Genomic DNA, 14,250 nt, shown 5'->3' with positions numbered 1-14,250 from the left:
ATTCTTTTAGGTTTTACTGACAGCATTGCATAACATCGCCTGAAGGTCAAAGTGAGGATTTCTGGTGTTTCTGTGAACGCTGCTGCACAGCACATGAAGCCAGGCTGTTTTCATAAGTGTGTCTTCTGTGCTGCTCAGACCCCGTTTTACTACAAATATCACGATTCCGGAGAGGTGTGGCTTAGCTGTGAGGGAAATTCTGCTTTTATATTAATAGTCAAAGCATTCAGTGGTAGATCCTGCTTTGTCACTAAGCCTGTTGGGCAGTTGATGGAATCTCGTCTTTTTGATTGACAGATGCAATCAGAGATTGTGCTTTTCCCACAAAGCCTCTTTAGACAAAACATTTTAGCAGCAAACAGCTGTTTTCACTCGTGCATGGGATGGCTGATCTGATACAATAACCACCAGTTTACAGCCAGATCAAAGCCATATCATAACACTCCCTCCGCCGGTCTGTTCCATCCCCAAAAGAGGTGTTAGATTCCACTTTAATGCAAATAAACATTTCCATTGTTGCCATATTGGTCCATAAAGTAAACCTCTGAGTGATAACATAGCATGCTTGATTCATGCGTTACCATCAATTCTAATTATTACAGACCCTTCCTTGAGACGGTTCCATCCATCATGGAGTCTCTGTCACACGTATGACCCATTGACTGTATCTGACGACTGGACTGAGTGGGACATCATCCATAAAAAATGGTTTGATTCCGGTTCCAACCAAATGAAGTCCATTCAGCTTTTTGCGAGACAAAAGCCGGCATGTTGGAGCCAAACGTCGTCAGGTACTTTTTGTTTGGTATGCCAGGGGGGAGGGGTTCCTCAGTCCAGTTCTCACATACAGTCAATGGTTCCTATAATGTCTCATTTATGTGGACATGTGATTCACTTGCAGATTCCACCAAACAGCAGACATTTAGCTAATTTCATGTTTACGTTGGTCTGGAGGGATTTTTGCTTCTATACCAAATGTGAATAACCTTTTAAATAACAGAACCCCATAAACAGTGTTTCTTAAATACATTGTGGCTAATCAGCAAAGTGCAGGCAAGGCGCTGCTCGTGCTTGTGAAACATGTTGGTCATGTAGGGTGATGTACAAACAAGTCATCCACTTTCTCAATCAGTAAGAAAGAAAAAATATGTTTGTCAGATTCTAATATCTGATGGCACGCACACTAACAATTTCATAGGGAAAACCGGTCCACAGTGGAAAATGGGGCATGCTTGGGCTTGTTGTTCCTGAAATATCTGTGTGAGCTGCCATCAGTGAGAAAATGTATTTATTTTTTTATTTTATTGTACTGTATTTATCCCACAATGGAAAATTTGTTCTCCGCATTTGACTCATGCCCTGGGGGAGGGGTGAGCTGCAGCCGAATCGTGCTCGGGAGGCAGTAGCGTTAAGGGTCTTGCCCAAGGGCCCTCACTGGGTGATATGTGGGTGGATGGGACTGTGAAGCACTTAGGACTATATAAGTTTGCTGTATAAGTATTTAAAAGTATTTACGTGTGCTATATTTGTGTGTAGGTATTTATTATTTAGGTAACAGCGTCATCTGCATATCATTTTACATTCTACTTGCATGAAAACTGACCTAAGTGTGGATGGTGTGACCCACAGGAAATACACAAAAAAATGTTCTACGAATGGACCCTAAAAAGAAGCCAACAAAGTCTCAGAATCAGCAGAACTTCTGTCTAAAGCTTTAGTCCCAACTGCCCTTACGGGTGGAAACAGGCTGTGGGCGAAAAATGGTCAAACCTGTATGGGGCACGCAGGTGACCCGCATGAAATACCAAGGTCTTAGAGCGCTCTGTGAGCCTGTAGAGACAAAATGTTATTGTAAATGTTTCCACATGCGTGCTGCAGGCGACAGTGGACACTAAAGCAACACATAAGGGTAAGTAAGAGGGAGGTAGGTGAGACCCAGGCATGTCGTATGGATCCCAAATCCTGCAGACTGTGCAGGGACCCCATTAGTTATGTTCATGTGATCCATGTGCGCTACCTGCTGCAGCCTGAGTGTTAGAAATAAGGAAATTAGACAATCATTGTGTAGTTTGTGTGGACGTCCTATGGCCGCTTACGTAGTGGTGTGCGGTCGGTAAGGAGCCAGTATCAGGGCTGCTTCCTGTGAAGTCATTTCCGGGTGAGCGTTTTCCAGTGTTTGTCGTGTTTGACTGCTGCTCTCTTGTTTGGCATTAGCCTGACTACTATTGCTTACTCTAAGGGTTATCTGGGTTAATATTCACATCTAGTACCTTTTATTAGCGAATTCACCACTGTTAAACCGCTTGCTGTTCACTTTCTCATTTTGCTAAATAGACCACTTCTCTTTACCTAAACACCGCTAGCCTTAGCTTAGAACCTAGCATGGCCACCACTCCTTCCGCCTTTCCCCCTCTCTCCTGCCCCATGTGCCATATGTTTAGTGAGGATCCTGCCTCCTTTAGTGAAGATAGCGGTAGGTGTGTTAAGTGTAGTCTTGTGTTAGACTTGGAGGCTAGGCTGGAGCAGTTAGAAGCGCGGCTCCGCACAGTGGAAGCTAAGCCGGCTAGCCAGGTCGTTACTCGTAGCGCGGGCCGCGCTACCAGGGCTAACTTAGTTAGCACCCCAGCGCCTTCCCAACAGCCGGGAAACACACAGGGGTTTGCACCGGTTGGGAGGAAACATAGTGCTAAACGCAAAGACTTAGAGCACCCGAGACTCCACGTTAATAATAGGTTCTCCCCCCTCAGCGACACACCCGCAGAACACTCAACTCTGGTTATAGGCTCTTCTGAAGTTAGAAACGTGGAGCTCCCAGCGGCTACAGTCAGGTGTTATCCGGGGGCCAGAGTTGGTGACATCGAGGGGAACCTTAGGATGTTAGCTCAGAGTAAGTCCAGGTTCCGTCGAGTCGTGATTCACGCAGGCGGTAATGATGCCCGACGGAGACAGTCAGAGGTGGTTAAGTTAAACGTAACTTCGGTGTGTAAACTGGCTAAGACGATGTCCGACACTGTAATTTTCTCTGGTCCCCTGCCGAACTTAGTCAGTGATGAAATGTACAGCCGCTTTTCATCATTTAACCGCTGGCTTTCTAGATGGTGCCCAGAAAACGGCGTTGGTTTTGTGGATAACTGGAGCGCGTTTTGGGGGAAGCCCGGTCTCATGCGGAGAGACGGCGTCCATCCCACCCGGGACGGTGCCGCTCTTCTTTCTAGAAACATTTCTGCTAGCCTTAGTCTGTTAACCTGACAATCCAGAGACGAGACCCGGGCGCAGAGCAGCAGTGTAAAACGCTCCTCTGAGCCTCCCTTAGGGTTAGTGCCGGTGCAAAACCCATGCAGGGAAAGTTAAGCAGGTCCTAGCTTTAGCTTATGTGCTGAAAGACAAATGAAAGGAGCGCGTCATAGAAACCTTAAAGTGACAGACAGCAGTTCTCACAAGCAGAATTATGATGTAATTAAATACGGTTTATTAAACATTAGATCCATTTCCTCCAAGTCCCTCTTAGTCAACGAGTTAATTACTGATAAAAACCTTAGTCTTTTAGCCTTAACAGAAACTTGGCTCCATCAGGATGACTATGTTAGATTGAATGAAGCAACCCCCCCCCCACACACACACACTTATGCTAACTATCAGAAATCCAGGATTTCAGGGAAAGGAGGTGGTTTGGCAGTAATATCACAGTCTAGCTTACTTCTCAGCCCTAAAGTTAAAAATGCTTATAATTCATTTGAAAGCATCATATTGTCTTTAAGTCCCCCAAACAGGAAAACTCGAAAACCTGTTTTACTCATAATTATTTATCGCCTCCCCGGCCCATATTCAGAATTTTTAACTGAGTTTTCCGACTTCCTATCGACTATTGTCTTAGATTCTGATCAAACTATAATATTAGGGGATTTTAATATTCATGTTGATGACCCCAGTGACTGTCTAGGAAAGGATTTTGCAGCTTTATTAGATGATGTTGGTTTCACCCAAAGTGTGAATGAACCCACTCACTGTCATAAGCACACCCTGGACCTTGTTCTAACCCATGGGATAGAGATCAGCCAGCTGAGTGTCCTTCCTCTTAACCCCATCATTTCTGATCACTTTCTGATTACCTTCCAGTTTACACTGGAACATCCTTCTGCCCCAGTGAATAAGAAACAACTTAGAAGAACCTTAACTGACCGTTCTGTGTCTGAGTTTAAACACACAGTTCAGCCAGTACTTAGTGATATTCTGAGAAAATACTCTGAGACCAGCTCCCATATTATCAGTCCTAGTATAAATGACCACTTTGTTAATGATGCCTCACAAGCCCTCAGGAGTACACTCGATGTTGTTGCCCCCTTGAAACCTAAGTTCGTCAGACAAAACCGAGTAGCACCGTGGTTTAACGCTGAAACTCGTTCTCTTAAACAAGAAACCCGTAAGTTGGAAAGAGAATGGCGCCGCTCCGGTTCAGAGCAGTCTCTGGATATCTGGAAACATAGCCTATTAAATTATAAAAAAGCTCTGCGTAGAGCTAGAAGCCAGTACTATTCAACCTTAATATCAGAGAATGGAAACAATCCAAGATTTCTTTTTAGCACTATTGCTAAATTAACTCGCAGTCAGAGCTCAGTAGAACCACATGTTCCTGTTTCTCTCAGCTCTGATGATTTTCTTACATTTTTCGATAGTAAAATATCAAATATTAGACATAAGTTAAATCAAGTTATTCCTACTATCAGCCCAGAGCAGGCTGAAGCGGTGGAAGTGGAGGCATCCTTAGAAACCTCTGTAACATTGGACTGCTTCACTGCTGTGGATCAAGCGGAAATAACATCAGTTATTACGTCCTCCAAATCCTCAACGTGTCTGTTAGACCCAATTCCCACTAGACTTTTTAAAGAAACTTTTCCCCTAATTAATGATCCCATATTAACAATGATAAATGCCTCTCTGGAAACGGGTTACGTGCCACAGTCTTTTAAATATGCAGTTGTTAAACCTCTTCTGAAAAAACCCAGTTTGGATCCTAGCATGTTGGCCAACTATTGACCAATATCAAACCTCCCCTTTATTTCTAAAATCGTAGAAAGAGGTGTAGTTAAGCAGCTTTAGCGCCACCTACAGGACAACAGCCACTTTGAAGACTTTCAGTCGGGGTTTAGACCCCACCACAGTAAGGAAACTGCACTAGTTAGAGTCTCTAATGACTTGTTATTTGGCCTCAGAAAAGGGACTACTTTCTATTCTGGTCCTGTTGGACCTCAGTGCAGCCTTTGACACTATCGACCACGGTATTTTACTCCATAGATTAGAGCAGGACATAGGGATCAGAGGATCTGCTCTCCAGTGGTTTAAATCCTATCTGTCCGATAGGTATCAGTTCGTTAATGTAAATGGCCATTCCTCTCAGTGCACTCGAGTCAACTATGGAGTCCCACAGGGCTCAGTCTTGGGACTGATCCTGTTTACGCTTTATATGCTACCCCTAGGAAACATAATCAGGAAACACAGCATTAATTTTCATTGTTATGCCGACGATACGCAGTTGTATTTATCCATGAAGCCTGACCAGAATGACCAGATAGAGAAACTGAACGCCTGCATCAGTGACATCAAGACCTGGATGACAATTAATTACCTCCTCTTGAACCCAGAAAAAACTGAGGTCATTATACTTGGTCCTAAAAACCTCAGAGATGCTCTGTCTGCTCAGATAGTCTCCCTGGATGGCATAAGTATAGCCCCCAATTCCACAGTTAGAAACCTTGGGGTTTTATTTGACCAGGATTTATCATTTAAGGCTCACATATCTCAGGCATGTAGAACTGCCTTTTTTCACCTGCGGAATATTGCTAAGATCAGAAATATACTTTCTAAGAGTGATGCTGAAAAACTCATCCATGCATTTGTTACGTCGAGGCTGGATTACTGTAACTCCTTGTTAGCAGCGTGTCCTAAGAGTTCCTTAAGAAGTCTCCAGCTTGTTCAGAACGCAGCAGCTAGATTGTAGCAGGAACTAGCAGAAGAGATCACATCACTCCTGTGTTAGTTTCACTTCACTGGATCCCAGTGGATTCTAAAATCAAGTTCAAGATCCTCCTGTTAACCTATAAGGCCTTACATGGAATGGCCCCGTCCTATATTAAGGACCTCATAGTCCCTTACCATCCAATGAGAACACTTCGCTCGCAAAACGCAGGACTGCTTGTTGTTCCTAGAATTAGTAAAAGTACGGTTGGAGGTAGAGCGTTTAGCCACCAAGCCCCTGTTTTATGGAATAAACTCCCAGCTCATGTAAGAGAGGTCGACTCAGTTTCTACATTCAAAGCTAGACTGAAAACATTCCTCTTTGGACAGGCTTATTGTCAGACTAGTTAGTATTTAGAGATTATTTAACTTAATGTTAATTTGTTTAAATTAAACTTAATAACTATTTCTTTTAAAAGGCTGCTAGAAGTTGAAGCTGGGGTAACTATGGTGCTCTGGGGTTCTGTCCTCTTTCCTCATCTACTTCTACCCTTCCTCTCCTCTATTCTTGATCATTATTCATCATTTAGTTCTCCATGCCTCTGTTTGGTACAGTGCGATTCATGTATTGTCCCTCTTTTCCTCTCCCCTCCTGGGGAGTGGGAGTGCTTCCAGACTCCAGTTGGCTCATCCGTGCTCCAGTTCCTGACCGAGTACCTCAGCTCTGCTCCTACACCTGGCTGTGGTTCCTGTCTCCGGCTCGACTCTCGCCCCCGACTGTCCCCCCAACCACGGCTGGATGAAGCTGGTCTGCTGGACTTTTATATATGTAGTTGTAGGGTTAGATAAGTTAATTCTTCTCTAAGAGTTCTGGTAAATTGCCTGTCCGTCCTGGGGGAGGATCCCTCCTTCATGTGGAAACCCCTGAGGTTTCTTCGTTTTTTCCAGAATCCGGTTTTTTAGGAGTTTTTCCTTACCGCAAAGGGGGGTCTAAGGGCAGGGATGCCAGTATAGCTTAGTCAGTTTGTTAGTTCATTTTAGTATTTTCCTATTGAACTCTTTGTATTCATGATCCTTTTGAGTTCATGTTTTACTTCGAAGTCCATCGAGACGACTGTTGTTGTGATTTTGGGCTATACAAATAAAATTGAATTGAATTGAATTGAATTACTCACACCTTACTCACGACTAGAATGTGGTGTAAGGACGCTGTACGACACGTCATTAGTGTGTGTGAAACTTTCAATATCCTTACGAATACTCAAAGGGACTGCAAGACACCCCTTAAGATGTGGCTGCTGCTCTCTATGACCCGGACAACCCAAAAACCCACCCGTACCGGTAAACCCTCCGCCCCTACCTGGGTGCTAGAGGATTAACAATGAATCCGAACTGTGGAAAGTACCTCATAGACACTTCCTGCTTGCCAGCGTGAAGTTTATGGTATCAAAGTCTGCTCTCAGATCCAGCAGCAATAGAAATCCAGTCGTAGTTTGACTGGATTTTTCTCCAAAAACAGTTAATCTTTGACTGTTTTTGGGGATTTCGAAAAAACAGTGAGTCCTCTTGTACAGTTAGCTGAAAAGTTCATCTTAGTTTTTGTTTTTTTCTGATCTTGGAAATCATCCAAAGACGTTAAAGTTGCACAATGCTGTTGAGCTGCAAATACTTTCCATAGACCGCCAAAGTAAAAGCAGACTGCAGAGGTTTCCATTTTTCATTTAATCCCTGATGAAGGTTACAAGACTATCTGTTGATCAGAGTTTAGTAATGGTTAAAAATTGTTTTCTTTTTGTCTTAAGAGGCTTTTTCATTGTTTGTTCATAATTTAAAGCTTCCGGGAATCTTTTATGTGACCTGATTAACTGTTTAATGATTAAAAGTTCTGCATTCTATTATTGTAAAACATGAACTTTCTACTTCAATTCAAGTCCACTTCAATCAAGGAAAAATTCAACCTTATTCAGGGGGTGAACAAATGCCGGCTTTTGTCGGTGCCCTTGTTCCTGCAGACCAGCTTTTCCCACAGGTTTCTAAAAACTTTCACTTTCTCTGCAAATGGAAGTTTGATCATCAGACTCCACCCCCTTTTTTTACTCATATCAGCACATCCTGCTGTTGTATTTCTGATAATCATTTCCCGACCTCCTCAGACACAACTTCTCCATCAAGTGAGTAACTTTGCAAAAAGATGTTCTTTAATTTTCAATTTGACTCAAAGTTTTTATTTATATTCAAAACTAGCTCTGAATAGTTATTGAACTAGAACCTTTATGGAGTCTTTTTTCCAAAAATTATAAAGGAATAAGTTTGAAAGGAATGTTTGTTTCAAGATTTTGAACATTTTTGGCTTTTCTTTAGACTGTATTTGTTGCAGAAGCGTAAACCTGCAGGTGTTTTTCACAGCTTCACTGGTTTGACAGCCTGCTGTGACACGTCTACTAATCATAATTGCAACATTTGACTACGCTTAAAAAGAGAAAAATGTTTTTAACTCTGTTTTTTATTCTCTCATTTGTTTAATGACAGTTTGATACAAAACGAGATGAGATTTTTGTGAAACCAGGCAGAGACACAAACCTGCAAACACTAAAAATTTCTTTTTTTGTTTGAATTCCAGCTGAACCTTCAGGATGTCCTTCTTCTTCAGACATTTGACGCTGATGTTTGTGCTTCTGCGTGGACTCTCAGCAGATGATGGTGTGTTCAGTCAATAATCAATCAATGTATACTTTATTGTCCCCTGTGGGAAATTTGTCCTGGGCCGAGGAGCCCAAAGCTACAAGATAAAGAAAAACAACAGAATAAACATGCACAATAAGACAACACCCACAAAAATAACAACCAGAGACAGTTGCTCTAAACCATTTACAGTTTGTTCAGCAGTGTTATGGCTGATGGAACAAACAAGTTCTTATATGTGTTGGTTGCTCTGCAGAATTCCAAACTCACCTCTAAGATGTGAAATAAATGACCACATTTAAGAAAATACTCTAAGTAAGTCTGACAAATATTTTCCCCTTCTCTACCTCTGTGCCGGTCCCAGGCCCGGTTGCTTTGTGAAGGTTGCGTCAGGAAGGGCATCCAGCGTAAAACATTGCCAAGTTTACCATGCGACTTGTTCGCTGTGGCGACCCCTGATGGGAGAAGCCGAGAGAGAAAGAAGAAGTGTGACAATTATTTAGCAAAAAAAACACGAAGTGACCACATCTTTTCTTTCTATTTTATCACACAGGTGTGTCACTAAACTGTACCCGAACAGTGGAAGTTACATATGAAGAGGATCTGACTCTTAGTTGTGACATTGAATGGAAACAAGCTGATTGCCAGTATGAAAACATTTCAGTTAAGTGGATCCACACAACAGAAAACCTCTGTGAGAAGAACAAATGTGAAAAAAACAAAACCTCTGCCTCACTACAAATGTTTAATGTCATCGAGGAGAAGAACATCAGCGTTAGCATTAGAGCTAATTGCGGCACGGATTCTGTCAGTATCAGCCTGAAGATCAAACCTGGTGAGTTGATTTCAATTTAATTTAGTGTGAGTTACAATCCTCATGTAAGATCATTTCAGTAAAACTTTTTGTTTTTTGGTAGAATTTGGAGTTGAGCCGTCAATCAGAGCCCCCGAAAAAAACCATCAAACAACTGCATCAACTACCGTGCGATCAGTGAGGGAAAAAGTGATTCCCATCTCACTCGCTGCTGTCTCTGCAGTCATTATTGCAGTGGTTGGATTTGGTTTGTATCGAAATAAATCAAAGCAACATCAGAGAGTCCTGGAAATGGAACCGGTCTGACAGTTTCCTGACAGCTGAAAGAAAAAAAAGAGATGAAGGAGCCCCGATGCACGAGTGGGGCTCAAGGCATCATACAGACATGTTGGACAAATCCCGGCAGGTCAGGTTGGGTTGTCCCCAAAGTCAGGACAGATTCCTGCAGAACACGAGGAGAAGATGCTGAAGAAACGGCATCTGCTGGAAGTTTTATTTTTTATGGTTCCAGGATTCTTTCTACACAGACAAAAAGAGCAAAGCTTTATTTATGGATTCAAGAAGAAAAGTGTTTCAGTAAACTTTTTGTTTTTATTTTTATATATTTTGTGACTCATTTGTATAAATTCAGTTTTTGAAATGTCAAATGATAAAAGCACGCTGTGATCATATCATTTAGGGGTTTCTTTCATTCTGATTATGATAAGGTTGGTTCTGTTTTGTGTAGTACATTCGTGTTTTTGTGACGCCCCTTTAAATTAATCCATCTGTAGATTTTATTCTCAAAAGTTTTTATAGTGAATTTTGTATTTGCAGGCCAAGCTTTGTGGCGACATTAAGTGGGTTTCACTGCCCTCTAGTGGTGAATCTCAGTAGCTGCAGGGACTTTTTAAAATAGTTAAAATGAGCAAATCTATTTGAAAACGTTGATTTGATACCTCAAATCTTATAAACAAAAAAATCGTATTATGTTTTGTTGATGTTATATCTTTTTATGTACATCATGTAAGGTTTTCTGTATATCAGCCGCTGGTTTTCTAATAAAAACATGTCAGGCCAAGAAAAGATTGGTGGATAACATGAATCCAGCCTACATAATCCTACATAATCCTTCTTCTCAACCCAGACAAAGATCCCACAAGTCCTTCAAGCTATCGCCCCATTTCTTTAATCAATGCAGATGTAAAAATGATTTGCAAAGCACTAGCACAGAGAATAGAAAAAAATCTATCCTCACATAATTCATCCTTGATTAAACTGGATTAATCGAAGTTAGTCACTCCAGTGACAATGTCCGCAGACTTGTTAACATAGTAAACTTTGCCACTATTATAAACCAGGAAATGACCATACTCTCATTGGATGCTGAAAAAGCATTTGACAGAGTAAACTGGAAGTTCCTCATTGCTGCCCTCCAAAAGTTTGTTTAACATATAGCCCAATGCAGATGCTTATTGGGATCTTTGAGATATTTGAGTTTAGGCTAGTGTCAGATGATCTATGGTTCGTCTCAGGGAGGGAGGTGAAGGCCCAAACAACACACAAAGACAAAGATAATGGCCATGGTGCAGAAAGTGAAATTTTATATACTTAACCCCAAAAGACATTTACGATATATACACAAGATGTTCACAATAAATCTAGCCACAGGGGAATCTAGCCACAGGGGTTGCAAGCCAGTAACTTCTGTGCCGGTCCCAAGCCCGGATAAATAGAGAGGGTTGCGTCAGGAAGGGCATCCGGCGTAAAAATTGCCAAAATAACCATGCGAATCATCCACAACACTTTAGACATACCGGATCGGTCGAGGCCCGGGTTAACAACGACCGCCACCGATGCTGTTAACCTACAGGGTGTCGGTGGAAATTTGACTACTGTTGGTGGAAGAAAGAGGGGAGGCAGAAGGGTCCGTGACCAGAGAGAGAAGGGAAAAGGCAGGAACATAGGTTTGAGAATAGGGACTCTTAACGTTGGCACAATGACAGGGAAAGGCAGAGAGCTGGCAGACATGATGGAGAGAAGGAAGGTAGATGTACTGTGTGTGCAGGAGACAAGGTGGAAGGGCAGCAAGGCACGTAGTATTGGAGGAGGATACAAACTGTTCTATCATGGTGCTGATAGGAAGAGAAACGGGGTAGGTGTGATTCTGAAGGGGGAGTTCGTAAACAGTGTTCTAGAGGTGAAAAGAGTCTCAGACAGGATGATGAGCCTAAAGTTAGAAATTGAAGGGGTGATGGTGAATGTAGTCAGTGGGTATGCGCCACAGGTTGGCTGTGAGTTAGAAGTGAAGGAGAGATTCTGGAGTGAGTTGGATGAGGTCATAGAGAGTTTTCCCAGAGGAGAGAGAGTTGTTATTGGAGCAGACTTTAATGGGCATGTTGGTGAGGGCAACAGAGGTGATGAGGAGGTGATGGGCAGGTTTGGTGTGAAGGAAAGGAATCTGGAGGGACAGATGGTGGTGGACTTTGCGAAGAGGATGGAAATGGCTGTAGTCAACACTTACTTCCAGAAGAGAGAGGAACATAGAGTGACATACAGAAGTGGAGGTAGGAGTACTCAGGTGGACTACATCCTATGTAGACGAGGTCATTTGAGAGAGGTTAATGACTGCAAAGTGGTGGTAGGAGAGAGTGTAGCCAGACAGCACCGCATGGTGGTGTGTAAGATGACTCTGGAGGTCAGGAAGAAGAAGAGAGGGAAAACAGAAAAGAAGACCAAGTGGTGGAAGCTACAGAATGAAGAAACTTGTGAGGAATTTAGGCAGAAGTTGAGGCAGGTCCTGGGTGGTCAGGATGAGCTTCCAGAGGACTGGGAAACTACAGCAGAGATTATCAGGGAAACAGGTAGGAAGGTGCTAGGTGTGTCATCTGGAAAGAGGAAAGACGGTAAAGAGACTTGGTGGTGGAATGAGGAAGTACAGGAATGCGTCCAGAGGAAGAGGTTGGCTAAAAGGAAGTGGGATTTAGAAAGGACTGAGGAAGGTAGACAGGAGTACAAGGAAGCGCAGCGTAGAGTGAAGAGAGAGGTGGCAAAGGCCAAACAGAAAGCTTACGATGAGCTTTATGACAGGTTAGACACAAAGGAAGGAGAGAAAGACTTGTACAGGCTAGCCAGACAGAGAGACAGAGATGGGAAGGACGTGCAACAGATAAGGGTGATTAAGGACAGAGATGGAAAGGTGCTAACAACCCAAGAGAGTGTACAGAAAAGATGGAAGGAGTATTTTGAGGAGCTGATGAACGAGGAAAATGACAGGGAAAGAAGGGAGGAAGATGTGGTTGTTGTGGAGCAGGAAGTAGCAGAGATTGGAAAGGATGAGGTTAGGAAGGCTCTGAAAAGGATGAAGAGCGGAAAGGCTGTTGGTCCTGATGACGTACCTGTGGAGGTATGGAAGTGCCTAGGAGAGACAGCAGTGGAATTTCTAACAAGGTTGTTCAATAGGATTTTAGAGAGTGAGAAGATGCCTGAGGAATGGAGGAGAAGCGTTCTGGTCCCGATCTTTAAGAACAAGGGTGACACGCAGAACTGCAGCAACTATAGAGGAATAAAGTTGATGAGCCACACAATGAAGCTGTGGGAAAGAGTAGTGGAAGCCAGGCTTAGGAAGAAGGTGGAGATTTGTGAGCAGCAGTATGGTTTCATGCCCCGTAAGAGCACCACTGATGCCATTTTTGCTTTGAGAATGTTGATGGAAAAGTACAGAGAAGGTCAGAAGGAGCTGCATTGTGTGTTCGTAGATTTAGAGAAGGCGTATGACAGGGTGCCGAGGGAGGAGCTGTGGTACTGTATGAGGTCGTCTGGAGTGGCAGAGAAGTATGTCAGAGTAGTTCAGGACATGTATGAGAGAAGTATGACGGTGGTGAGATGTGCTGTAGGTCAGACAGAGGAGTTCAAGGTGGAGGTGGGACTACACCAAGGATCAGCTTTGAGTCCTTTTTTGTTTGCTATGCTGATGGACAGGCTGACAGACGAGGTAAGACAGGAATCTCCCTGGACAATGATGTTTGCGGATGACATTGTAATTTGCAGTGAGAGTAGAGAGCAGGTGGAGGAACAGCTAGAGAGGTGGAGGTTTGCTCTGGAAAGAAGAGGTATGAAGGTCAGTCGTAGTAAGACAGAATACATGTGTCTGAACGAGAGGGATCAAGGTAGAAGCGTTAGGTTACAGGGGGCTGAGGTGAAGAAGGTGCAGGAGTTTAAGTACTTGGGGTCAACAGTTCAGTGTGATGGGGATTGTGGAAAAGAGGTGAAGAGGCGAGTGCAGGCAGGTTGGAGCGGTTGGAGGAAAGTGTCAGGAGTGTTGTGTGACAGAAGAGTGCCAGCAAGACTCAAAGGAAAGGTGTACAAGACAGTGGTGAGACCAGCTCTGCTCTATGGGTTAGAGACGGTAGCAGTGAGACAGAGACAAGAGGCTGAGATGGAGGTAGCGGAGATGAAGATGTTGAGGTTCTCCTTAGGAGTGACCAGGTTAGACAGGATAAGGAACGAGTACATCAGAGGGACGGCTCATGTTGCCTGTGTTAGCGACAAAGTCAGAGAAGCCAGACTGAGATGGTTTGGACATGTTCAGAGGAGGGATAGTGGATATATTGGTAGAAGGATGTTGGAGATGGAGCTGCCTGGCAGGAGGGCAAGAGGACGGCCAAAGAGGAGATACATGGATGTCTTAACAGAGGACATGAAGTTGGCTAACGTTAGGGTAGAAGATGTTCATGATAGAGTGAGGTGGAAAAGGATGATTCGCTGTGGCGACCCCTGATGGGAAAAGCCGAAAGAGAAAGAAGAAGACACAAGATGTTCAC

At 43.3% G+C, this 14,250-nt stretch overlaps 1 long non-coding RNA gene across 1 annotated transcript; it reads left to right on the top strand.

Annotated features, from left to right (window-relative positions):
* The first annotated feature begins 8,065 nt into the window (after window positions 1-8,065).
* Window positions 8,066-10,532, top strand: LOC105353788. Its single transcript, XR_908518.2, has 4 exons — window positions 8,066-8,123; window positions 8,573-8,652; window positions 9,188-9,469; window positions 9,552-10,532. It is a non-coding gene; the product is annotated as an uncharacterized LOC105353788 (long non-coding RNA).
* Window positions 10,533-14,250: the final 3,718 nt, after the last annotated feature.

Source organism: Oryzias latipes, chromosome 19, assembly GCF_002234675.1.
Source record: "Oryzias latipes chromosome 19, ASM223467v1".
NCBI classification, from domain to species: Eukaryota; Metazoa; Chordata; class Actinopteri; order Beloniformes; family Adrianichthyidae; genus Oryzias; species Oryzias latipes.
This window is presented reverse-complemented; position numbering and strand designations above follow the sequence as displayed.